At 42.3% G+C, this 24921-nt stretch overlaps 1 protein-coding gene across 3 annotated transcripts in view; it reads left to right on the plus strand.

Moving 5' to 3' along the window:
* GLI3 (GLI family zinc finger 3) overlaps window positions 1–24921 on the plus strand; it is a 216120-nt gene that overhangs the window by 19016 nt on the left and 172183 nt on the right. The window lies entirely within an intron of this gene.

The following is a 24921-nucleotide window of genomic DNA, read 5'->3' on the forward strand; positions in this document are numbered from 1 at the left end:
ATTAAAAAGGACTCTTCAGGTGAACATGTTAAGCATTGCAGGAACCTATACAGTGACCTGCGTTGCTGAAGTGTGATGAATGCCAACACAGAGGCTTGTTCTTGGCTACTCCTCCATGCTGCTCTGCCCAGCGAGCACCAGGGCTGGCAGGCCAAGCGGTGTGCCTGCTCCTCGCAGCTTGGCATATGAGCTGCTGCTGACATCAGCAGCACGCTAAGTTGATATGTCAGGCTGAGCACTGCAGTGCCGCGGCAGAAAACATAGGGATCGCTCCCCTGCCTGCGCAGCCGTGCTGCCCGCGCTGGTGCAGTACCTCCTGCAGTAAAGTCGCAGTAAAGTCTCAAGCTCCAGTCCAGCAAGTACTCGAGCGAACGCCTCGCTTTAGGCACAGGAATAGCTCTGTTGGCCCTAACGTGGGTATTTGCATGCTTACAATTAGGCAGTCGCTTTAATGCTTTGCCAGTCTGGCTGCTTCGACTCTACGCTCTGCTTTGTAGGTGAATCAGATTTGTTGTTAGAGTACTTCCTAAGCGGCATTGACCGAAAACCTCCACACTAACCTAACACAGCCCTCAGCTATACGCAATTTATTTTTTTCACTGTATCTGTAGTATGGATGTAATTAATTTTTTGCTTTATTTTCTAAAAAGTACAGGGAATTTCTGTGAGGGCTGAATTAATACTTTTACAAGGCAAAGCTGCACTTTGCAGCATTGCTTGGAGAAAATTAGGAGATTGTAATACTGTGTTCAACCCTGTTTTATTTACTGTTTGGCTTGTGAAATTTTGTCGTGACTAAAATTCTTTCCTCTTTTGCACATTTTAGCTCTAAAGTGATGTTTTTAATGTTGCATTAAAACAATGCAGATATTGTATAGAGACTCCTTCAGTGTCTGACAGGCAAGCACTTATTTTCAGTTTGATGTGTTTTGTCTAGTTTTTGACCCATGAGCTCGTTCCAGTGTAATCTGATATTTCTTATTAACCTATTACTCTGCCTTAAAAAAAAAGCTAATTATAAACGTATGTAGGTTGTGGACTTGACTACCTTTATCAGAATCAGATAGTTATTGAGAACATACTTTAAAGTGATAGAAAGCAGAAATTATTATCTTAATGATGATGTAACTTAAAACCAAGCTTGATAGATGAATAAATGAGAGGAAGTTCATGCGTCTACTTTGATTCTTTCAGAAGAAGAGCCAGCTTCATCTGGGTCTTTTTTTTTTTTTTTTTCTTTTTCTTCCTAGTAGTTCTTTCAGGCTGGAATGAGGGAAGTATTCAGCAGTCTGCGACCCCATAAGAATCACATTTCCTGTTTAAACTTTCAGTTGGTTACTTGTCCTGCTGCTGGCTTTTAAGCTCACCATAAAATAGGTGTTAATCATAATACCCATTCTTGGCCCCCTCATTGGACTGATGTGCTCAGGGTCCTGTTGAGAGGTCAGGGTTCAGAAGAGGTTGTTAAGTATCAAGAAACATTGCCTGTACTATTTTAGTGGCCTGCAAATTGAGTCCTGAATTGATTATATGAGACCTGATTCTACAAAGTGATCAGGACATGCCCTTCTCCTCTCCTGAAACGAAAGGGGATGGAGGGGCCCTCTTTACTTCTCGTTTCCAGGTCAAGAAGGAAAAAACATCCTGTAGTATTAGATACTGGAAGTGATAACTTCAATGTATAGGTTTTTCTGAGGGTTTTGTTTTCCAGCAAGACAAATGTTGCAAGTAATTCCTATCTGTAATGGTGGCATACAGCAACATGAAAAGTTTTAGAGTAGGATGATCGCATGCAGCAGTGCAGAAAAGTAACAGCAAAGACCTGAACTTGTGAGATTTTGTGTACCATTCTGTCCTAACAATTGTGGCCAGGTCCTAAGAGGATAAACTAAAAGAAGGTAGCCATCCTTGGGGTGGATAAGCTCTCCTGATGCTTGGAAGTACTGGAAGCAAAAGGACTGGAGGTTGTAATTAAGTGGGGACTGCATGTCTTGGTATATTGTAATCTGATGTGAGTAGCTGATTAAATACATGTTCATTCGAAGTAATGCACCCGTGGTCCTTTATGCTTACTAATAAAATTTCAGTCATCAAGTTAGAGCTTATTGAAGACCGTAATAACTCATTCTGCCTGATACTATTTTCTAATGTTGTTCCTCAGTGAGCCAGCCCTATCCTTACCCTGCTCTAAAGCCAGAGATCTGCAAGTGCAATACAGTATTGCTTCATTAATTCTGCTGAGATTTCCCTCCTTTTTTCCCCCCTTCTCTCCCCTCCCTGCAGTGGTTAATAGCATAAGGGATATTAAATGTCAATCCTGCTGTATCCCTTTGCAAGTTCCAGAAAGAGATGATTGAGTGGCTTATCCCTGCAATCACTGTAATCAGTAAGTAATGACTTAACATCCTGCTGGATAACACGAGGTGGAATCGGGAGAAAACATTAGTTAGCAGCAGAAGCTTGCCACCTGGACAAGGTGGAGGTTAAATTTAGGGAATTATACACTGGGGAGGTTTTTTTCCTGAAAAACAAAAAAAACCCAAAACACCCAAGCAACCATATTATAATTGTACCTGGGTTTTGAAAGAGAGCAAGAAGTGATAATAAAAAAAAGGTTTAAAATGGGTCTCTGACATATGGCAATGGTACCATGCTCTGTAGCTTGTGCTTTGCAGGAGTCCAGTATCAATCAGACCTCAAAAAATTCAGGCATTACAGCCCACAGCACTGGGGAGGGGGGAAGCAACTCAGAGGTTTGATTTTTAGTAGGAAAAAGCCTGCAGGCAGCTGATGCTTCAGCGATATTGTTAGCCTTCCAGAAAAGGGTTCACCCACTGCCGTTAAGTGCTGGTCTCTGGGGAAGATACCCGAAAAGAGTAAGTGCCTCCTCATGACCTTGCAGGGCTGTGCCAGCCCATGCGACCAAAGCGGGGAGGCTGCCCGGCAGGGTGGCAAGGCTCTGCAGCGGCGCTGCTGCTCCCGGTGACGGCACCTTCCTCCCAGCCGCTGGAAACGGGCGTCAGCAAGCACATGGGTGCCCGGCGGCTGGGGAGGATTGGAAAGGCGCTGAAACAAATAAAGGCAGAAAACTCTCGCATCCTGAGAGTTTTCCTGGGTCCTGAAAAGAGACCGGACTTGGGAATCTGCAAGTGAAGGAGCTGCATGGAGTAAATCTTCTTCATAAAGTAAATAAAGAAAATTTTTAGAAATCCTTCTAATTGACTTAAAACCAGGCAACCCCTCTGGCAGGCACAGTATTTGGCTTTAGGATTTGAGCTGTGTAAATTAAGGCAGTTGAAGTAATTAAATTACTTAACAGGTTTTCAAATGGCATTCATCTTTTCTGTTCTAGATGTTTTCTATTTTATATCTGTCTCCAGTTAAAAGGAAATAATCAGGTGTCAGTGTTGCATTTGATTATATCCCTGCTCTGTATGTTTCTATTTAGTTTTTCCTTTTTTTTTTTTCTCCCCCGTTTTTCTTTTCCAGAAGATAGAAAGCCTCAGCTTCTGCTTACATAGAAATTGTTACTAAATACATATGCCAATAAGTGGGATAAGTGTGCTTAGGGTCTGGTATGTGATTATGTAAATAAGGTACTGTATTAAAACTACATTCTCTGTATTCTTTCCAAGCCCTATCTCATTATTTTGGGGTGAGGGTGGGAGATGAGGGAGATGCATTCTTTTGGCATCCCAACTGAGAGGGAATGAGATGGATTTTGTTACTGTATTATTATCTTATTTCCCATTAAAAGTCTTTGCCTTTGATGTATACTGCAAGTGGTCACAATTTAATTTGCAGATTCTATTTTTGTTGTAGGGCTGGCAATTGAGAAAAAATGTTGATTTACTTGTAAATGTGATCCGGACCTACTGATGAATGTATATTTCAAGTGCGCAGAGGCACTTTGAGAAAAAAAAGTCCACAGGAAGTGCTGGGTTTTGTTCAGACGATTTTAAAATTTGGCTTGTAAGGCTTTATGGGTCAGATTATCAAAAAAAGCAGTTCCTAATCTTGTGCCTGCAATCAGCTGGAGTCTTGCTACACAGGAGCTGTGTGTGCACATTCTTTACACATGCCAACTGCTTAAAATATGCTGGTTTCCATTCATTTGGTACGACTTTTCATGCATGTTCCACATGCAGTCAAGTGGAAATGCAAAAACTTAAGTCCCACATATGCAATAGCTTGAAAATGCACCCAGATATCCCAAACTAAGGGGATTTCTTTTTTTGTTCTGCTTAACAGAACAGATTTGTGGGTTTTTTTGGTGGTTTCTCCTAAGATGAGATGATAAATTGCTGAAACTTAAGTTAGTGTTACAAGATGTGCGCTCTCTCTTGCTCTCTCTCTGTCCCTGTCGTGTGCTTGCTTTTCTCTTCTTTTCCAGCGTAGGGGTTCATACATAACAACAGAGGATTTTGTAGAAAAGTTTCCCTCTTGGCCTGACTGGTTGTGTTTTCCCTCCTCCTGGTCTCTCTCTTTTCTTTCCTTCTTTCTCTCCTTTCTCTTCTCTTTTCCTTTCTTTTCTTTCTTTTTTTTTCTTTTTTTTTTTCTTTTAGTTTTCAGAAAGTTGAGTTCCATCCCAATTATTAAATCTTCGGAGACCATTCCCACATGGTTCTGTAAATGGTAGCTTCATCCTGAGTTCTTTCATCTCTTTTCCTGCTCTCCTGGCTTGACAGTTGAAAAGGTCTGACTGTGCCACACAATGGTTTGATTGGTTTCTCTAGGGGAGGCTTTACCCTGCCTCATCATTCGCCAGGCAGGTGGACCAGAAAGTCTCTTGATTCTTTTGTTGCCTCTCAAAGTCCGAGGTCTTTGACTGAATAAATCCTCCGTCATGGGATAATTTGCTAAAAGGAGACTGAAAGATGTGAGAGAAAAGCCTCACTACTTGGGTGCTGAATTAATGAAATAACTCGGCCTTGGAGTTTGCAATTGAAAAATCACCAGGAATGCAATGGGTGGAGACAGGCTTCAGAATGCAAGCCCGTTACTTCCCCATAATAAACTATGAGAGCTTTTAAATGATATTACTAAATACGCCGGCTCGCCTGGCCGCCTCCGGTTATTTGCATTTGCAGCCCCGTTCGGCGGGGGAAGCCCAAGCAGAATAAAAGCCGTTTTGGTGCAGCGCCTAGTTAGTCATTAGATTATTACAAGGGGCTGGAAAGAATTCCATATGACAGAACTAGGGTTGAGTTAACACAGGACGAAAAGTAATTTACAGATAGGCTGTCCTCAGCCATCTTCGTAGCCCCTGATAAGGTTTCATTTCAGAATGGATAGGCGACATTTCCACTTACGGGCCCATTCTGCGACACCTGTGATAACAGCTTCTGGATCCTAATTGAAATTGGTTTCAAAATGGATTTTCACTTTTCTCTGTCTGTGGAAAATATTGAATGGACTCAGAGCTGCCACAGAGAATCCCAGACCTTGGAAAATGGAGCAAGAAGCCAGGATCATCTTTCATAACTGTGTCGATGATATGACAGTTTTGTTATCTGTCTTATTAATGAAATCATTGATCACCTGATGAGGGAGATAATAAACTACATTTTTGCGGCTGTTCAGGAAGCTCAATTAGATTTTTTAAAAATACAGATGGGGGAAAACCAAGCCAAAACAATGAAGTGAACATTTTCAGGTCTATTTTCAACTTTGCTTTTCTTGAAGATTTTTAGACAGAAGAAGTCTCTGAGACTGTAAAATGCTGGCTGCATCTTGAACTTATTGAAAGTAAAAAGAGAGAGAGGGGGAAAAAAAAAAGCAAACCTGACACTCGCGTTAAGACTTAGTTATTGTTTTTTATTTTTAACAAACCGCACTAAGTAAATAACACTTAAGTCCTAGTAAGTGCCATGGAAACTCAGATGAACTGAGAAACAATGGAGCTCAATTTTAGCTGAAGTGGGATTAGTGATCCGAACTCTCTGAATGCCCTGATATGGACAAAGGCCGGTGCTAAGTGTAGCGAACGCTTGCCGTGATGCTGGTTCTTCTGCAAATTATTTCTTCTTTAAAAACGGGCATCAGCCTTCAGTCATTAAAGATGCTTGGGCATTTTCGAAAAATTAGGGGTTTTTTTTCTTTTTTTTTTTTTGTACTAATGGATTCAAGAAGATTTTTAAACGTGAGCAAACGTAATAAACTGCCTGCTTAGGATAAAACACGTGCACAGGCTTTGAAAATAAAACCTGAAAGGATTTTGTGATGTGTTGTTTCCCTGGCTGTTTTCTGATTATTGGGGAAAGAGATAAATCTGTTGTTTGTGCTTGGTTGCTCTGGAATGCGCACTGTATTCCTTGAGGAAGGTGGGAAGGGATAGTTTTTCTGAAGAGGGATGCCGGTGACTTCTCATATTTCACTGTGAATTGTAACCTAGGTGTTTCTTCAGTCCCTCCGCTGGTGTGGGTCAATCTATCCCCCTTTTTAAGCTTGAAAGGGGAGCTCTGATCAAAGGCTTGAATGATGTCACTGATCTCTGGTGATTGATTAGGAACAGAAGTTCTGGAGCATTTTGCATGTCCGCCTTTTCCTTATCACTTCAAATCCATTAGTGCATACCCATTAGGGTAGCTTTCAATCAGGGGAAAAATAACCCATGCACATATATACGTATGTGTGTATATATATATGACCTCCATGTATATAGATATTCAGAGGAAAGGAATAGGAGAGAGTACAGGCTGCATGGTCTGAGTTATAAATGTATTTTTCTTTATTGTAAAAGGAAACAATTTTTATTGGTCTGTGTTGACACAGGGGATATTTAGTAATTGCTAAACTCTTGGGTGTACTGCTCCTCTGTCCTTCTGTAGCTGGTCTCACAGATTTAAATCCACGTAAGTCTGTGTTGTCAGTGGGTTTTTAGCTGCTGTACCTTCATTTGCTGTAGTTTACTCAGAGAGGAACCATGCCCCTGCTTGTTATTTCTTTGCTGTGCCTGTGATGCACATTAAGATCCACTGTGTGTGTCAGTGGCTTAGAGATATTTTTTTAATTAGAGATTGAAAAATAAATATTTTAAATGTACATCTCTTGGAAGTTCAGAGTTAGCCAGAATGTACGTTAAGCTGTTAAAAGAAGAAATCTTTCGTTCGTAAAGGAGGAGCAGTCCTCTGACTCTCAGTGGCGCAGGGGGTTGGGTGATGGGGTTTACTTGTGTACGTAAGGGTGGTGCACATAAGCAAGCGGTACAGGGCTTGAATCTGACTTCGCTGTGCTACAGATGAGGAAGATGGGTGGTGTGAAGCTGGAGTCCATTCCTAAATATCCCACTTCCAACAGCATATTGTGATTTAAATGAGGAACTTAAAAACTCTGCATAGGCTTTAAAAATCTTGAGTTAATTAATTATTCTGGTAAATGGGAGCTTTCAGTATGTAGGATGATTCAAAAATGTTAAAGTTATTTTCGTGTATCTCTTTTCCCCTTTCTTTTCGGAGGTTGGCTCATTTCTCTCTCTCTCTCTCAAATCTCCTTCGCTCTCTCTTCTACTGTTGTGCATTTCACACCAGGAGATGACAAGTCTTGTGATTGCAGCAGAGGCAATTGAAAGAAAATAAAAAGAGAGTTCTTTTTCTCTGGTGCTGGCCCATGAACATACCGTAAAAATTGGATTAGACACACCTAGAGTTGGGATTGATTGCATCTTGAATGGGAAATTAGAACATCTGAAAAATTCCTTTTTGGATGGAACAGAAGCACAAGAAGGAAAAGTTGGATGGAAACCAGAGAAGAACTGTAAATCACTATTAAAGTTACTTCCTATGGTTTACCATTGGCTGTCAAAGAAAATTGCCTCGGGCTTGTTTATAGCTAATTCCCTCTATAGAAAACTTCAATTTGTGGACTGGCCTCTGAACGGGATTGATAACTCTGTTTATAGACCAGGATGGGTATCTAAAGATAACAGATAATGCAAATGAGCCTTTTTTGATAAGCCAGGGAAGCAATTATGGATACAACTTGGTTGATGGATTTCAGAGAGCCTTTTTACAGATTATAGATTTTTTTTTTTTTGCATTATAGTTTTCTTAGCGGTGTTAGAAAAACAAAATCAAAGTCGTTCGAATAGAGCTAAAAAGATGGAGCAGATGATATATCCAGCTTTCCTACCACTTGTAAACATAGCGAATCAGATTAAAAAAATAAACAGGCAGTCCTCAGCCTTCTCTGGGAGAAATATGATTTGATAAAAATGTGTGTTTAATATTCAATTTACAGTTTCATCTGAAGTGTGTAAACCTAGATGTCCTGTGGGAGTTTACAGCCCGCTCCAACTTTAACTCAGATAAAATCCTCCTTGTAAACTGTCTTCCTGCTTTTATTTTCGAGTTTGTATTTCTGCCGGGGAGGAGGCGGCTGGACCCGGTGAGTTGTTGGAGGCTCCCCGGGGTGCTCAGCACCTCCGACGATTCCTGTACCCCTGGGCCGATTGCAGTGCTGACCCCAAGGTGAAGCCCTGCGGAGCGGGCCGAGGAGGCGGCTGCACGGCTTGGCACCTTTCCCTCTCAGCTCTGTGCATTTTCCCGTTGGAAGTGGCCGGGAAGCCACTGCTTCTCACAGCTGGGAGGGGACCTCGGCAGGGATGGTGGCTGCCAGACGGAAGAGAGGAGGCTTGGCTTCCCCACCTCAACTGTTCGCCCAGCTTGCCGGTTGTCGGGCCTGCTGCTTCTGTGTGTTACGGGGGTGTCCCCACACGGAGGGCCTGCTCCTTCCTTACCCCTGGGCCTTTGCTGGGCTGCACCAGGGAGGCAGAGCCGCCTGCTCCCTGCAGGTCAGGGGACATCCATCCCTTCGTGGGGTTAGGGCTTAAACCAGGAGCATGATTTGCAGGATCCACAGCAAGACCCCGTAAAAGGCACAGTAAGATGCGTTCGCAGTCATAATTTCATATTGTTCTTTAGTGGTAAGACTGAGCTTTATTTCATTTAAGGCACCAGTTCACAACCCGCTGAAATACTGAAAGGATTTTTAGCAGCTTTAACTAGTCCATGCTTTAAATATCTAATCTTATGTGTCGCTTTCCAGTCTCGGTACTCAAGCCATTGTCTTTTAGTTGGTTCCCTTCAGTGGGATGTCTGGGCTCCCGACACCCTTGATCACTGAATTATAACCTTCACCTCTCAAACTTGAGATAACTTCTCATGAAGCTATCTCAGGACCCGATCCTGGAAACGTGCTTTCTTTTGCAGACATCCTATTTGAAGGTTCTTCTGTATGATCAGAAAAAAAAGAAAAAAATCATTATGACTTCATTCCCTTACAGCTGTAATAATTAGAGTGACTCCTTGTAGTTTGAACGACCCCAGGTTTCAGGGATTTGGTAAGATACAAGCTTTGCTTCTGTCATGAAGCCAGTGGCATAACTGCCATTGACTTGCATGGGAGCAGCATGGGAATCCTTATTTTTTTTAATTGATATTTAAATATTCAGTCACAAGCTGCCATAAAACTCTTGTGTTTTTCACAGGCACTTCCAGTGCCTTTGTAACAGACCATACCTCTCACTGGAAAGCAAAACTGAAAGCAGCATCCTTTTGCTTAGAGAGATCCCAAACTTCTAAGCTGTTACCTGAACATTCTTTTAAATCTCCTTTTCTGAATGTGTGTGTGATGAATTATTTCTTACTTTCAGAGGCTTTTGGCTGAAGAGGTAGAGCGAATGGACATTAGCATCTTCCAAACACCAGCACGGGTACAGGATCACAGTGCCTCTGCCAAAAAATCATGTATCTGGAATCCTTCAAGGGATTTCTCCCAGCTTCATTCCCAACATTCATCCCAATCTAAGTCAGAGCCATGTTTTATAAGTACTGGTAAAGGAAAAATACTTCTTTAATATTTTCAAATTGATGTGCATCGGTATCTTCTTCTGACAGTCTCCCTGAGCTTAAAATGTCTGTTCTAAGAAACCATTTTGTTTGCTGACATGATGGAGGTTCATGTTGCATATATAAGAGTGGGAACAATTTAAAAGTCCTTTTCTCAGCTTTGAACACTTTATTTTGATTGTTCAGAGGATAGGGGGAGGTAGGAAGGTTTTGCTATTTAAATTTCCAAAGACTGTTTTCTCCAGTTAACTAACTTAAATCAGAATTAAAGCATTGTATACATTTCCTTTGGCACCACAAAAAACTTTTTTGTTGTTGTTTTGCTCTGAGAAATAACCTCAGTATGAAGAATACCAAACATCTCAAATAATAAAAATATTTCTAGGCACTGTGGTTTATTGCTACATTTATCTTCAAAGCTCAAAACAGATGCTAAAAGGAAGCCTACTCTTTAAAAAAAAATCCAGATATTGTATTTATAAATGTACAAGAAACCTGGGCAAAGAGGGCAAAAATTTCATCAGGTATTATAAAAGAGGGAGAGAGAGTGAAAGAAAGGAAGGCAGGCAGGAACTAAAGGAAAAGGAAGGAAAGAAAGGAGAAAAGGAAGAAAGGAAAGAAAGAGCAAGCTCTGAGCTCCTCTATGTTGCTCTCATTTAAACAGATTTTAGGTGAATGTTTTGGCTGTCACAGTTAGACTGAGAACCTGTCAAAGTTCAATATTTAGCATTGTTAGACAGAAGTCGTCATTCATGGGACCAGTACTTTAACTGCGGAGGTATAAGAGCTTGTACGTAGGCGTAGAGTAGTTGATACAGAATAACTTCACATGAGTTTTTGTAGTAGATGAATCTCAGGAAAAAAATGTATTTCAGAAAAAAATTGTATTTCAAACTACTTAACTATGGGGAAAAATGCTACCTGTAGAGGTAAATGTTAGACACGAAGAAAAAGCAACAGCATTTTTTTGTTTCAGTGCATGAACATGATTTAGGCAGCTGCTTTTGTGTTTGCATTCGGCCCAGCGTACTATGTTGGATTTACATCGCTTACCCTCCAAGGTGTGTAGGCTCTTTGAGAAGTTAAAGCAGAACCTCAACCCAACGCAAGAACAGAGCAGGATCCACATGGGCACAGTATTGACTACTGGCTTTTTGCAGTCCCAGGTAAGTCAGACTTACTGGCTAGGACTCTGTAAGTAGGGTTGCCTTGAGCATGTGCCCGGCAGGGATGTGACGAGGATCCCTCGTATCTGCAGGTCTCAGGCGTGGTCTGGCTGTCTGCAATATTGCCCTGTACAGATGCTTCTGGATTTCCAGGAATCTTGGCTGCTGTGGAAATCAAATCCTTGGCAGTCTGGTTGTGAGAGCCCCCTGTCTTGCAGGATTAAACTTATTTTAATGTGGAATGTACCTAAACAATAAGAAATGTAGAGGAATCTAAGGAAAATCCTTTATTTTGCTGGGCTTATATTTTGTTTTAGCAATAGAGAGAGCAGCGAAATTGCTTTTCCTTGGTTCTGCTGGAGGAGTTACAGAGGGCAGCAGTGTATATATCTCAGGCTATCAAGCTGTAATTGAAAGGGAGAGTGTTCAGAACTCAGCAACAGTTAATTCTTCAAAATGTAAAGAGTCCTTGAAGTTAGGTGGACGTTAACTACAGTAAACACAAGCCATGAAGAGGTATGAAATGATCTCGCAGAAAATCTGTTTCCCAGCTTTCTGTTGTAGGCTTTTCTTTCGCTCATTCTGGAGGTCAGGCAGAATCAGTTTCCAACCTGAGAAAAAATGAAAAGTAAAAATAAAAATGTGCAGATGTTGCGGACAACATGGTAACATTGTGCCTTCATCTGTTCCCTTCTAGATAGGTTCATCCAGTCTACTCCTCTTAAGAGATGAGCAAAGAGTGCTTACATTGTCTTGTCTGACTACTACCACATGATCCCAGTGATACCAGTTTATTTTGTGAAATGGAATTGAAAGGGAGAGATGGAAGGAGCTGGAGAGGGAAAAGGAAATTCCTCTTAGAGTATACAGTGCTTTCATTAAACTTGGTTTTGTTTTACCTTTTTTTTTAAAAAAAAAGAGTTTTGGTACAACATTTTTGTTTTTTTTTAAACCACTCAGAAGGCTTCTATTCATAAACATGTTTGCTTTTGTTTCAGTACTGGAGATGCCTGTGAATGGCTTAAAACTAAAAAGGACCATGTAGTCAGGGGAAGGGAGGAGGATGTTTTACATTTCAGTGTTTTACAGAATAAAAATTAGCAAACACTAATAGGTGTCTGTTCTTTCCCATTCTTTATTAAAATGCATGGGATGTGGATCAAATGACTTTATTCAGCACTCAGCATTTCAGCTACCTTGAAATGGGAGACTGGAGGCAGTTGGATAAATATGCTGGAAAGTTGCCCAGTTTCTCTGCTGCTTATATAAACTTGTCTGTATCCTCTGGGGAATATTATTTTGTAACATGTTATATCAGGATGAGTATCCCCATGTTCCCTTTAGCTCTGGGATGCCAGAAGTAGATGAGTGGTGGTGATGATGACTCTCTCTCTCTCTCCCCTTTCTGGGGTTAATGAAAGACAGTCATTAGGGACCTTTGCCAAATCAGGGTGCTACCCCTCTGTACTTTGCTATCATCTGAAAATAACATGCAATGTACATTACTCACGATAACCAGTTATGGTTGAGTTATAAATGATTTTGCAATTGCCATGTTTTTGGAATTGCCTAAATGATAGTTAAACTTTGTGTGGAGCCAACATAATTAAGGATCTGTAAGTGACTCCCTTATTAAGACTGCTGCCTTGCTGGGTTTCAAGAAACAAGCCATCACAGCTTGTTTATATGCTGCTATTTTATCTCTGCATATGTATGTTCAGCTCTTGGCTGTGCTACAGTTAAGATGGGATTTGAGGTCTTGTCCTTCCTTACCTTTGTTAGATAGCTGTTCATGTCAGAAGGAAATGCCTGAGAGTTTCACACTTTTGAGACGAGTACTGTAAATTCACTGATGAGATGGCTGTGAATCTGTAAGCACTGCAGACTGGACATTCTTGTCTTTGTCCTGGTGGTAGCACTGGGAAACATCTGTTTGTGGAGGCATACCCTTTCTTTTATGAATGCACATGCAAATTCCTCACTGGAACCTGCAAATGAGCATGTGTTGGGTGCATCTACATGTGCTCCAGTTTACCACTGCATCCTTCTGCTTGGGTTACTTAACGCAGAACCATGAAGTCATGCTCTCAAAAGTGTGTACTGGAAGGTAGCAATCTAGCTTCATTATCTGCGGGCCTGATTTTACATCAGGAATTGGTGTCAGCTTGGCAATAAACCCTTGCAATTGGGTCCTAAGTCTGATGATGCTAGTTATTTGCATTTTATAGTGCTTGTTCAGGGTTGGAATGCTCTGAGGACTCCTGTGAGGCTTGGAGTGACAAGGACAATACATCTTATGGCAGATTTCAGAGTAAAAAATAATTTGTTAGGGTATTTATGATCCATAGAGACACTTAGCATAAAGGTTCTCCCATGCAGAGCAACGAGAGAAGCTCTTCTGACAGAATAAGTGAGACCTACAGTGGAAGGGATCTGGTGAGGGCAGTGTGAAGAGGAGGCTGTTAAATGAGTTGGGTAATGACTGTGATCACCTTATGGGCTTGTATCACAATCGCTTATATTGTCTTAATTCCTTGCTGTCTCCCTAACAGGGAGGGTCCATTCCTCTTCCTTGAGAAGTCCCTTTTGTTCCTTGCCTGAAACCCACTAAGCTGCGTAGAGGAAATTTCATTGTGTTGCACTTTCCAAACTCTCACTAATCCAGACTTTTACTGTAAAATTAACTTGAAACAGTGATTGCTTGAAGATAAGGGCCTGACCTAAAAATCCCAGATCCACATAATATAAAATGGTCTTTGGATGAAGATGGGTGTTACTTACACAGGCCACTATCCTGGAATCATTTATGTGGATGTCTGTTGGCAGGACTGGGATGTTGTATGTAAAATGCCCATTTAAGAACAGAGTTAAAAGTTGGATGAAATTAGAGGAGAATCTTCTGGCTTCTTCTCATCGCAGATGTAAGAGGAGATTTCTCTCTCACAATTTACAAGGTTGAATGAGCTAGAATAAAGTGGCAGGTGTAATTTTGAACGTGTGAGTCTGCACTGGTGGAAGCGATTGTTCATATGGCTTTTGCATATGCTCTGGGAGTTGCTGTTAAGTCAATATTTACTTCACAGGGAGTAAATGCCAGAGTTGTGTCTAAGAGCTGCTACTGCTCCATCGATGAAAGAGTTATTTGCTATGTCATCAAGCATCCTACGGTGCAGATTCCTGGAGTTTTAGAAGTGTTGTGATTATGAGTTTCTGGTAAGTAGCTGGAAAAACAAAAGGTGTTTTTCAGCAACTCTGTACAACTTTGCAGATCATATATTTACAAAATTTTGCACAGTGGCGCTCTCATGTTTTACAAACAGCTTGTTAAGTGTTTCTCCTTTAGGGTCTTCACCACCATCAAGGAAGGTATATGCCAGTTGGCATCACTGAACTTTTGGTTATAAGTTTTATTTGTTGGGGGAGGATAATGGGGGAGAGAATTTGGTTGACGACTTCTGGAGCTGTTTTAATTAGTAGCCTTTACATATAGACTACATTTGGTCTGGGTAGGACTCTCTCCCAGCAGAAAAGCAGTGGCCTTCACTGAAGATAACAAAGGTCTGACATGAGGTAGGATGTTTAAGATGGTTGCAATACGTTTTTGTCTGAATGCTGAAGAATGCTTCAAAACCACTCTTTTTTTGTATCAGGTCACCATTACCTTCCCAGGGGATCCACCTGTGCAGCACTTACGCAGACAGGTTCTCTCTCAAGGGTAGGTGTAGGCAATCTGCAGGTGTAAATGTGGGCCGCGGTGGCACATCGGTGCTGCACACACCTGCCGTGTGTTTGTGTTTCTGCATATATGCATTACTCCTCCCTCTCTTGCTTACTGCAGAATGTGGCTACCACTTTGCAAGTCTGTGGGAGGTAAGCTGGGAGTTATGCAGTATTTAGCCTCTGACTGCACTTTGTGGGAAGCTTAAAAGTCTTCTGGGAAAGAGGCTGTAATGTGAGGCTGCCTATGTCTTCTCCCTCTGCCTATAAAGCCAGGTGGAGCGTAAACTCCTTGGAAGCTGGAGACTTCTGTGGAGCTTGGGGCCTGATCCACAGTGTATTGAGGTCAGTACCTTTCCAGTGGGCTTTGGCTGAGTCTCTAGGAGAACAGGAGCAGTTGGCCCACAGAAAGGATGCTAACCCATTTTTCACGCTTGCTTCCTCTCCACTGAAGGAGTCAGTGGGGAAAAGTATGACTCTTAATGACTGCTGATTATAAATAATTAGGAGTCATTCAACATATAGGCTAACATATTTAGGTTGTGATGTGTTTTGCATTTGTTAAGTGTTGGCTGCTCTCCTGTGGCTTGGTGTCTTTGCTTAGTATCTCTCACCAGTTTCTTGCATAAACACTGGGGGTTAGATGGGAAGATGGGCCCCCAGTTTCAATGTTTCAGCATCCCACGGAGGCTGGCTGCTGTGCGAGGCCCTTCTGTGCCATGTTTTGCTATGGAACAACTGATTAGAAAGTGTTGAATTTTATCTTTAGTGCTTGCATTTGGCTTAGTTGGATTTTGCATGGAGTGCGAATTATTAGTCTATAGGTGATGCACAGCAGAGAGCATAGGTAATTCAACCAATATGACTTGTGCAAACACTTAACACACCAAAATGCAGTAAACCCAAGGATTTTTCATTTGTAGCATAGGGTCCAGTAAAGATCAGCCAGTCAATATTGCAGTCATGGTGCACCATCTATGCTCTTTTGCATAACCGTGTTTGAGTATGGGGGTTTTTTTTCTTTGCAGATCATGTAACAAAATGGTAACAGTTGAATCTAATAAATATTCTGGCAAGCACTTTCATGTGCTCTTTACTGTAAAATAAAATTAAAACCTGTAGCATGTATTAGTTTTTCAGGGAAATAGGTAAAAAAAAAACAAAACACCTCAAAGGCCAGATGTTAGCATTTATATCTACCAAAGAGAATTTTTAACAGACAAAAAAATAAATAAAAAAAATCTGGATTTGCACTTCAGAAATGGTATTGTCTTCATCCAGTTCATAAATGTGAAGCTGAGGTGAAACTACATAGTTAAACTGTGATGTGACAAAGGCAATGTATAACCTCTTTAAATTCTATATAAATCAAACCTTTAACCTACTGCTTTTAAAAAGGAATGCCTAGAGGATGCTTTTGTATAACACTTCTTTTTTTTTATTCCATTTAAATGTAGATTTTAAAGCCTTTAGTATAGTGGTGCATCTTTTGCGATGAAATGTTAATCAGGACTCTTTTTTGTAGCAACTTGGTTGGAAGATAAAATATTTAGTGCTGTTGTATATTGAGCTCACATTCCTTACACACACAGGCTCTCTTCCCCATCTCCCTTTCCCCCTCTTCCTCTTTTTTTTTTTTTCTTTTCCCCGATCAGAGTTGTAAGGAAATATTTTAGTTAATATTTGAAGAGCTGATCTGTGCTTTCCATTACTGATAACCTAACTTGGTAACATTTCTAGCAGATTGCTAATATAAAAGTGTAGTATTTGGGTGACTGAATGTAATTAACATCCAGGATTGGTCCCTTCCCCATTTGTCCAGTGTTTCTGAATAGAAAACAATTTAGGTATCTCTAGGTAAGATTCTGTGAGCAAATTTGTGATATTATTGGAGATCTGGCCTTCTATTTCCATTGATTATAGAAATTCTCAACCAGTAGATAGAGCTGCATGTTACAGTCACAGAGATTCCTTGGGTTTTGGTTTGTAATATACTCTAACACTCAAGGTAATGTGTCTATCCTGAAACACACACCTGCTACTAGGAATTGGGGTATTTAAGTGTGTAAGCCTAAGTGTATGCTTAGATTGCTCACAGGTTGAGGGTTTAAATAATCAATTTAGTTACTTACAAACTTTGAAAAAGGAGATTTAGTATATTTTGAATAAGAAGCATAGAAAGTAAATGTTGTTCTTACTAATGTCCCAGCATAATAAGCCTAAGAGGATTTCCTCTGCTGTAATGGGTCAGAGTTTGGTCCAAGATTAATACTTGTTTCACAGAAGTCATATTTCATTTAAAGTATGATTGTTAATTTTTGTCAGATCTTTCTTGTTGACTTCTTGATCTTTTTGGATTTTTTTTGACCACTTTGATTTTGTGCGGCTTGATAAAAGCCATAATGATAGGGATATTGTAACATTAAACTGAGTTAAACTGAGATTTCCACAAAACCTTAGACTTTGCAATACAGGAATGATCTTCCTTGATGTAAGGCTTTACTTCAGCTGTGTCTCTTGTGTATCATTTTCATTTTTTAAAGGAATGTGGTATTAAAAGAGGTCTGGAGTCAGTCTGTCACAGAATGGCAATGTGGGATTAAGGGCATAGGGGTCTGCGTTCAGTGAAGTCCAGAACAGAGATTTGGACTGTGAGGATGAGAGAATCAAGGAAGATTGCCCAGTATTCATGTGTTGGCAGGCATTTAGTGTGGGATTATTCTTCGTGTTGTCTAAACTCTGCTTCCACAGAAATCAGTGAGAGTTTTCTGCAGCACAGAGCTGCGTTAGTGCACACAGCCTGATGAGCCTTCTCTTCAAACTTGGCAGTGGCCACCGCACTGGAAATACTCATCATGTGTTTATTTTTATCTCCTTTTTAACACAGGGAGAAAAACCCCCACCAAAACGCACGAGGACTTGATAGTGAACACTTTGACACCTTCTCAAACTTTATCTGTTACGCTCTTATCCTGAACACAATGCTGTCTTCCCAACTGCCCCAAACTATTTGCTGCAGGCAGATGGTACTGTGCAAATGCAAACCAAGCTGAACATTTGAAATCAAAAGGCAGATTGCATCATTATACTTGGTGTGTAACACACCTCGAAACACACAAGGATACCCCCTGTGGGGATGGTGGTATTAAAATGTTCCATTTTGGACAACCATGCCAGCCATGTTCAGTTAATCTCACAGTATCACTAAATTACACCAGCAAGTTAAAATCAAAATATTGCCGGGTGTTTCAGTTTTGTATTTAGCAGGAAGCTAGTATAAATATTTTCTGAAATTTTTTTTGCCAATCTCTTCCAGTTCTGCAGGAATCACCAGAGCACCAGGTAAAACAAGTCCCTGGCTGTTATATATGTGGACTATTTGTACCCCAAAAGAATCACTTTTGTACGGAATGAGCAGGCTGAACAGCCCATTGCTGTGTAGGCTTCAGATTTTATTTTATTTTGTCCTGATGAGTCCTGAGATTTTGGAAGAATCTGTGCTCTGCAGCTCTGTGAGGAGGAGGCAGTGCCCACCAAAGCGGCTCTATCACTCCCCTCCTCAACTGGACAGGGGAGATAAAATATAAGGAAAGGCTCATGGATCAAGATCAGGGCAGGGAGAGATCACTCACCAATTACCGTCACAGGCAAAAAAAAGACTTAACTTGTGGAAAATTAATTTAATTTATTACCAATCAAATCAGAGTAGGATAATAAGAAAATGAAACTAGATTTTAAAACACCTCCCCCCACCGCTTCCTTCTTCCCTGGCTTAACTTTACTCCTGATTTCTCTCTCTTCTCCCCCTGAGCAGCACAGGGGGATAGGGAATGGAGGTTGTGGTAGTTCATCACACATTGTCTCTGCTTTTCCTTCCTCCTCAGGGGGAGGACTCCTCACACTCTTCCCCTGCTCCAGTGTGGGGTCCCTCCCAAGGGAGACAGTCCTCCACCAAATTCTCCAATGTGAGTCCTTCCCACGGGCTACAGTCCTTCATGAACTGCACCAACGTGGGTCTGTTCCACAGGGTGCAGACCTTCAGGAACAGACTGCTCCAGCGTGGGTCCACCACGGGGTCACAAGTCCTGCCAGCAAACCTGCTCCAGTGTGGGATCCTCTCTCCATGGGGCCACAAGTCCTGCCAGGAGCCTGCTCCAGTGTGGGATCCTCTCTCCATGGGGCCACAAGTCCTGCCAGGAGCCTGCTCCAGTGTGGGCTTCCCATGGGGTCACAGCCTCCTTCAGTGCCTCCACGTGCTCTGGTGTGGGGTCCCCCACGGGCTGCAGGTGGATATCCGCTCCACCATTAACCTCCATGGGCTGCAGGGAGACAGCCTGCCTCACCATGGTCCCCCATGCAGGCTGCAGGGGAATCTCTGCTCTGGAGCACTTTTTCACTGACCTTGGTGTCTGCAGAGTTGTTCATCTCACATCTTCTCACTCCTCTCTTCACTGCTGTTTTTAGTGTTGCACAGTTTCCCTCTCTCCTTAAATACATTATCCCAGAGGTGCTACCACCATCACTCACGGGCTCAGCCTTGGCCAGTGGCGGGTCCGTCTTGGAGCTGGCTGGTATTGGCTCTGTTGGACACAGGGGAAGCTTCTAGCAGCTTCTTGCAGAAGCCAGCCCTGTAGCCCCCCTGCTACCAAAACCTTGCCACACAAACCCAATACACATGCTCCATTTCACTGAGAATTTCACTGGGAAGCCTGGACTGAACTTCTTCCATCTGGTTTTTTACAGTGCAGCTACAGCTCCATTTGTCAGTGACAAAGCATTTTTAACAATATTTTCTTAGTTTTATAACAAGGAGTCTTGGTCTCCAGACCTGAAAACAAAACAATGAGCAGTAACCTGTGCAAGTTGAAATTAAGCAGGCAGTGCTCTTATATCGAGGTACGGTAAGAGCCATTGTGCTGGACCACAGGAAAGGTCAGCTTGGATGCTGGTAGGGAGCTACTGGCATTGGCAGACTAGCTAAGATTGGCTTAGCATCTAAATGAATGATAGTATGCCCTAGCAAGGCTTTATTATACCGAGGGTAATTTTTGCTCGTAAAACTTCATGAGAAAAGAGTCACTGAAGTCACAAGTCAGCAGCAAGAACAATGACACTAATTGATGGTAAGCCAGCCCAGACGAGGGGGAAACTCCTCTCCCAGGACTGTGTTCCTTCAGACGCTTGGATCAGCTTTATCTCGGTGTTGCTTCAGTAAATGGCTTCTCTTGGTTTATGCTGGTTTTGAGTGAGAGTGAAAACAAGTTTTCAATGTTTAGCCTATAGCACTTTGAGTGGTGTGTCTTTTGGAAGTACTTTGAGACCTTCACCAGGACTATTTGAGCACAAGTTGGGATCCTTAAATTTTTTTAAAAGCAATTGTGATTTGTTCTGGCTGTAATCAGTTCCACGCGGCCTTTCAGTCACTGACCACAGCTTTACAGAGCCTGTAAATACTGTTCCTTAATTGCTTCTGAGCAATAAAAGGAACTCTTACACTAGCCAGATCTTCTTTAAAAAAAAATCACTGTTAAATATTAAACTGTCTCTTATGGTTTAAATGAGGCAGCCTTGTTTTGTAGGGAGCAAGAGCTGGGGACCAAACCGGTTGCAATCTGAGGTTGATCAACTTGCTACGTGACTCTGGTCTTTATTCTTTCAGGGCATGTTACTTTCATCTGTAAAGGGAGGATTATATATCTAGCAGCCTCCACACTTAATCTTTTGCTTAGGAAGTTTGACACATAGAAGGTGGTTTGATGTACCTGTTTAAGATGGTACCTTGATGTGCGTGTGGCCTGTTGTCCTGCTTCCTGGAGGACTTTGCTTTTACTCTGAAGCCGGGTATCACACTGCTTCACTTCACCAGAAAAATTCGAGAACTTTTTCCTCTCCTTACCCACCCTTGCAAAGGGAGGAGAAGAGTCAGGACAATAAACCAATTTGCAGCGGTTTCTACTAGCTGCCTACAGGAGGGAGGATCTCTATAGGCTCTTGCTCCCCCCTACCTGGAAGTGGAGGAGCAGGAAGCGCAGCGTGGTGTGCAGGCTGCGTCCCCATGAAAGACCTCTTTGAGCTCCTGCTGCTCTCCCCTCCCAGGCCTTTTGCCTCCATGGTATGTTGTCTCTGGTAACAAAGCAGCAGATATTATAGCAGGGGATGTTGGCAGAGGCAGCAGCATAGATCAAACTGGCCTTGCTCAGAGCAGGGATATGCTGTAGATATTCCTTCTGCTAGGGCAAGGGAGGAGAAATGAGAGGCAACCTACTGTGTGGTAAGAGAGGTTCAGGAAGTAGATCCTTTGCTCTCCTAAGACAGCAAAGGTAGTAAGGGTTCCCAAGCTCAGGTACCTTTGCAGCCAGGCAGCTGCTCCCCTGTTTCAGAAGAGGGAGCGGACTCTCACCAGCTAGTGATGGCACCAGCCCAGTTCTGATCTGAGGGATTCAGGTTGGGGCTGTACTCACTGCCTACTTTGGTTCATCTTCCCCTCCCTGCACTTTGCAGTCCCTGCTAGAGGCACGGCTCAGTCCTGGACGGAGGGGACTGGACTGTAGGACGTTGGAAAATGAAATGGAGAGTGGTGGAAGATGGTGGATGAAGAAACAAGACTTCCCTGTAGGATAAGGGAAGTGACAGCTGGATGGAAAAAAGTGAGGGGGGGGAAATGTTGGAAAATGGTGACGCATAGAAGGTAAAACAACTGAAAGCAAGCTAAAAGTAAGTGATAGATGAGATACCTAAGAGAAAGAGAGCAAATAGGTGGGGTAAGACAGACATAAGCTTACAAGGAAAGAGAAAGAAGGAAAGATGAGCACATGAGCATTTTGGGGGGAAAGAGAACATCTGTGGTGAATCACAAGCAAAATAGAAAATAGAATAGACTAACAGAGCGGAGGTTAGAGAGAAATAAACAGAAAATCCCCAACTAAGTAAAGACATTTGAGAGACACCTGTGAGGAGGCAATTTAATGGCAAACCAACGTATTGTTGGTTTAACATATTGAACCCCAGCTTCTAGCCCTACTCTTCCTGCCTCTCAAACAAAAAAGTTTCTTTCTGTCTGATTAATGCAGTAATTCAATACTGTGTGTGGAAAAGAGAGACAGCATTTTTACACCTATAGAAAGAGTGATGTCATGTGTTTTGGTTAGGATGGTGAGAGTTACAAAAATAGTCTGTATTAGTGTTTTTAAGTTGGAGGAGATGGTGAGATCACAGCTTGAGCTGAAACAGAGACATTCTGCTGAAGTAACCTCATGCATAAGAAGTGGCCTGTAGAAATTTATTTTTCTTAAGGAAGCCAAACAAACCTGAAACAAAAATAACTGCTCCCATGGATATTTTTTTTTATGGCAATCTTCAGGCAGGCCCCAAGTGATGACTCTCGCGACAGGAAACCTCAGTTTGCAAGTATTTTGAGAGTCACTAGGATTCTCATTATCCTGAGTCTACAAGTGATGAGTGGTGTAGTGTGTAGTGGTAAACATGGAAGTACAGCAGGATTTACAAAACCAGCATAAATCAAGTGGCCTTGGCTTTTTGGTGGCAGACTTCCCAGTGGAGTTGCCCAGCAGAGGATGACAGGAGCTGTTACTACTGCAGGACGATGCCCTGCTGCAGGGAGGGAGATAAAGCTGTGTAAGTGGGAGAGAAGAGAAAAACAACATGAGGAGTTGCTGAATTTGCCAGAATTTGGAACCCTGACTTACTGAGGGGCATAATGTGGACCCAGTGCTGAAGATAATGTGCTGCTCTTCCTGCTTTTTTAGTGTAATTTTTTAGACTTGCTGTGGCAAGACTGGCCTTCTCTATTTCTTCTCCTGCCTTCACCTCCTCTTCAGTTTTCTTCCCTTCCTTTCTCGGTTTTCTCAAGTTACCCTTTTGTTCATCATCTTCTGATCTCCTAGCTAAGTATTTCTCTTTGCCATGTTCCTGTTCCCACCTCTTGTTCATTCTCTTTTTTTTTTTTTGGTGTTCCTATATGTTCATTGTGATTTTTCCATTTCTTCAGTTTACCCCATTTAAGACTGCTCTGCACTTCTGATGCCGGTGTCTGCTTTTCCTCCTTCCCTGTCTTCACTATAGCCCTCCTCACTGTTCTTTCTTGTGGAGTGCTCCTGTATGATTTTCCTTACATCTCTCAGCCTGGTTGCTTATGTTGGGTTGCTGCTTTGCAGCATAACCTCACTTGGTTTCAGCAGTACCTGTCTCTGATCCTTTATTCACTGCTTGATACAGTTGGAGCAGAATTTACTACCTTCTGTGTTCCTAGAGCTTTCTAGAGCTGTTCTTCAGCTCAGTCTTATTTAGGGAAATGGCAATTCCAGTTTTCTTCAGGTGGGTTAGAGATTGATTAAAGATTCCCTTTTTCTGCTACCAATATAATGATATTTTAGTGTCCAGTGTGAATCTGGAGCACTCAATTAAGGAAGTGACTCCAGTCACTGTACAGATGGAGAGAATGAAATGGGTGAAATTGTTAGCACATTAAAAAAAAAAAAGGTGGAAGTATGTATATCAGATTTTCCCTCTGTTCATTCACCATCCCTAAATCCTTTATGCAATTGGCAAAATGAGAACTCCTTTATTTATATGTCTCCGTTCAAAAATTGGTTGGGACAAGATAAGGTGATGAATGGATGCCTCAGGGCTCTGATGAAAAGCTATATTTATTTTTTAAAAAGTCTTCCCATTTAATGAAAAACAGGCACCACACTAGACTGAGCATGCCCTCAAGATATGCCAACATACACAAAACACAAAAACCTGTGAATCACATCGCATAAATGGTTGCAGATACTGGCACTGCACTTCTTCATGGACACATGATGGTGATGTTTACAAGCTGTAGGCATTGTGCTACTTCAAACTTGGTTTAGAAATTAATGTGATATAGAGTTTATTGTTGCAAGGTTTGCAGTAAACAAATGGTATGTGTTGGTATCTTGTGTTCATTTATTGATAGTGTGTATACCCAAATAAAACTGTTTCTCTTTCATAAACATTTACTTCGATGCCAAATGTTGATATTAAGATAAATGGATTTCTTAAATGATGTTCTGCCAAGGCTTGTTAAACTTTGATTAGTCATAGAACCATAGAATGGTTTGGGTTGGAAGGGACCTTAAAGACCATCTAGTTCCAACCCCCCTGCTGTGGGTAGGGACACCCTCCACTAGATCAGGTTGCCCAAAGCTCTATCCAACCTGGCCTTGAACACTTCCAGGGAGGGGGCATCCACAGCTTCTCTGGGCTACCTGTTCTAGTGCCTCACCACCCTCACAGTGAAGAATTTCTTCCTTATATCTAATCTAAATCTACCTTCCTTCAGCTTAAGGCCATTACCCCTTGTCCTATCACTCCATGCCCTTGTAAACAGTCCCTCTCCAGCTTTGTTGTAGGCCCCCTTCAGGTACTGGAAGGCTGCAATAAGGTCTCCCCGGAGCCTTCTCTTCTCCAGGCTGAACAACCCCAACTCTCTCAGCCTGTCCTCATAGGAGAGGTGCTTCAGCCCTCGGATCATCTTCGTAGCCCAACAGGTCCATGTCTTTCTTATGTTGGGGGCCCCAGAACTGGACACAGTACTGCAGGTGGGGTCTCGCAAGAGCGGAGTAGAGGGGCAGAATAACCTCCCTTGACCTGCTCGTTACGCTGCTTTTGATGCAGCCCAGGACACAGTTGGCTTTCTGGGCTGCAGGTGCACATTACCAGCTCATATTGAGCTTATCAACCAACACCCCCAAGTCCTTCTCAGGGCTGTTCTCAATTGATTCTCTGCCCAGCCTGTAGTTGTGCTTGGGATTGCCCCGACCCATGTGCAGGATCTTGCACTTGGCCTTGTTGAGCTTCATGCAGTTTGCATGGGCCCATCTCTCAAGCCTGTCAGGATCCCTCTGGATGGCATCCCTTCCCTCCAGCGTGTTGGCTGCACCAAAGAGCTTGGTGTCTTCAGCAATCTTGCTGAGGGTGCACTTGATCCTGCTGTCCATGTCGCCGACAAAGATGTTAAACAGTGCTGGTCCCAATACCAACCTCTGAGGAGCGCCACTTGTCACCAATCTCCACTTGGAGATTGTCAGATAGGAATAGGACGTGTTGAATAGGTGATCTTATTGACGTGCCAGTGCAGCAGGCGTGGTCTGCAGATACAGCAATGGTGAGGGGCACAGCAAAGAGCTACGTGAAAGCCAAAA

The sequence above is a fragment of the Grus americana genome, chromosome 2, assembly GCF_028858705.1.
Source record: "Grus americana isolate bGruAme1 chromosome 2, bGruAme1.mat, whole genome shotgun sequence".
Lineage (NCBI taxonomy): Eukaryota > Metazoa > Chordata > Aves > Gruiformes > Gruidae > Grus > Grus americana.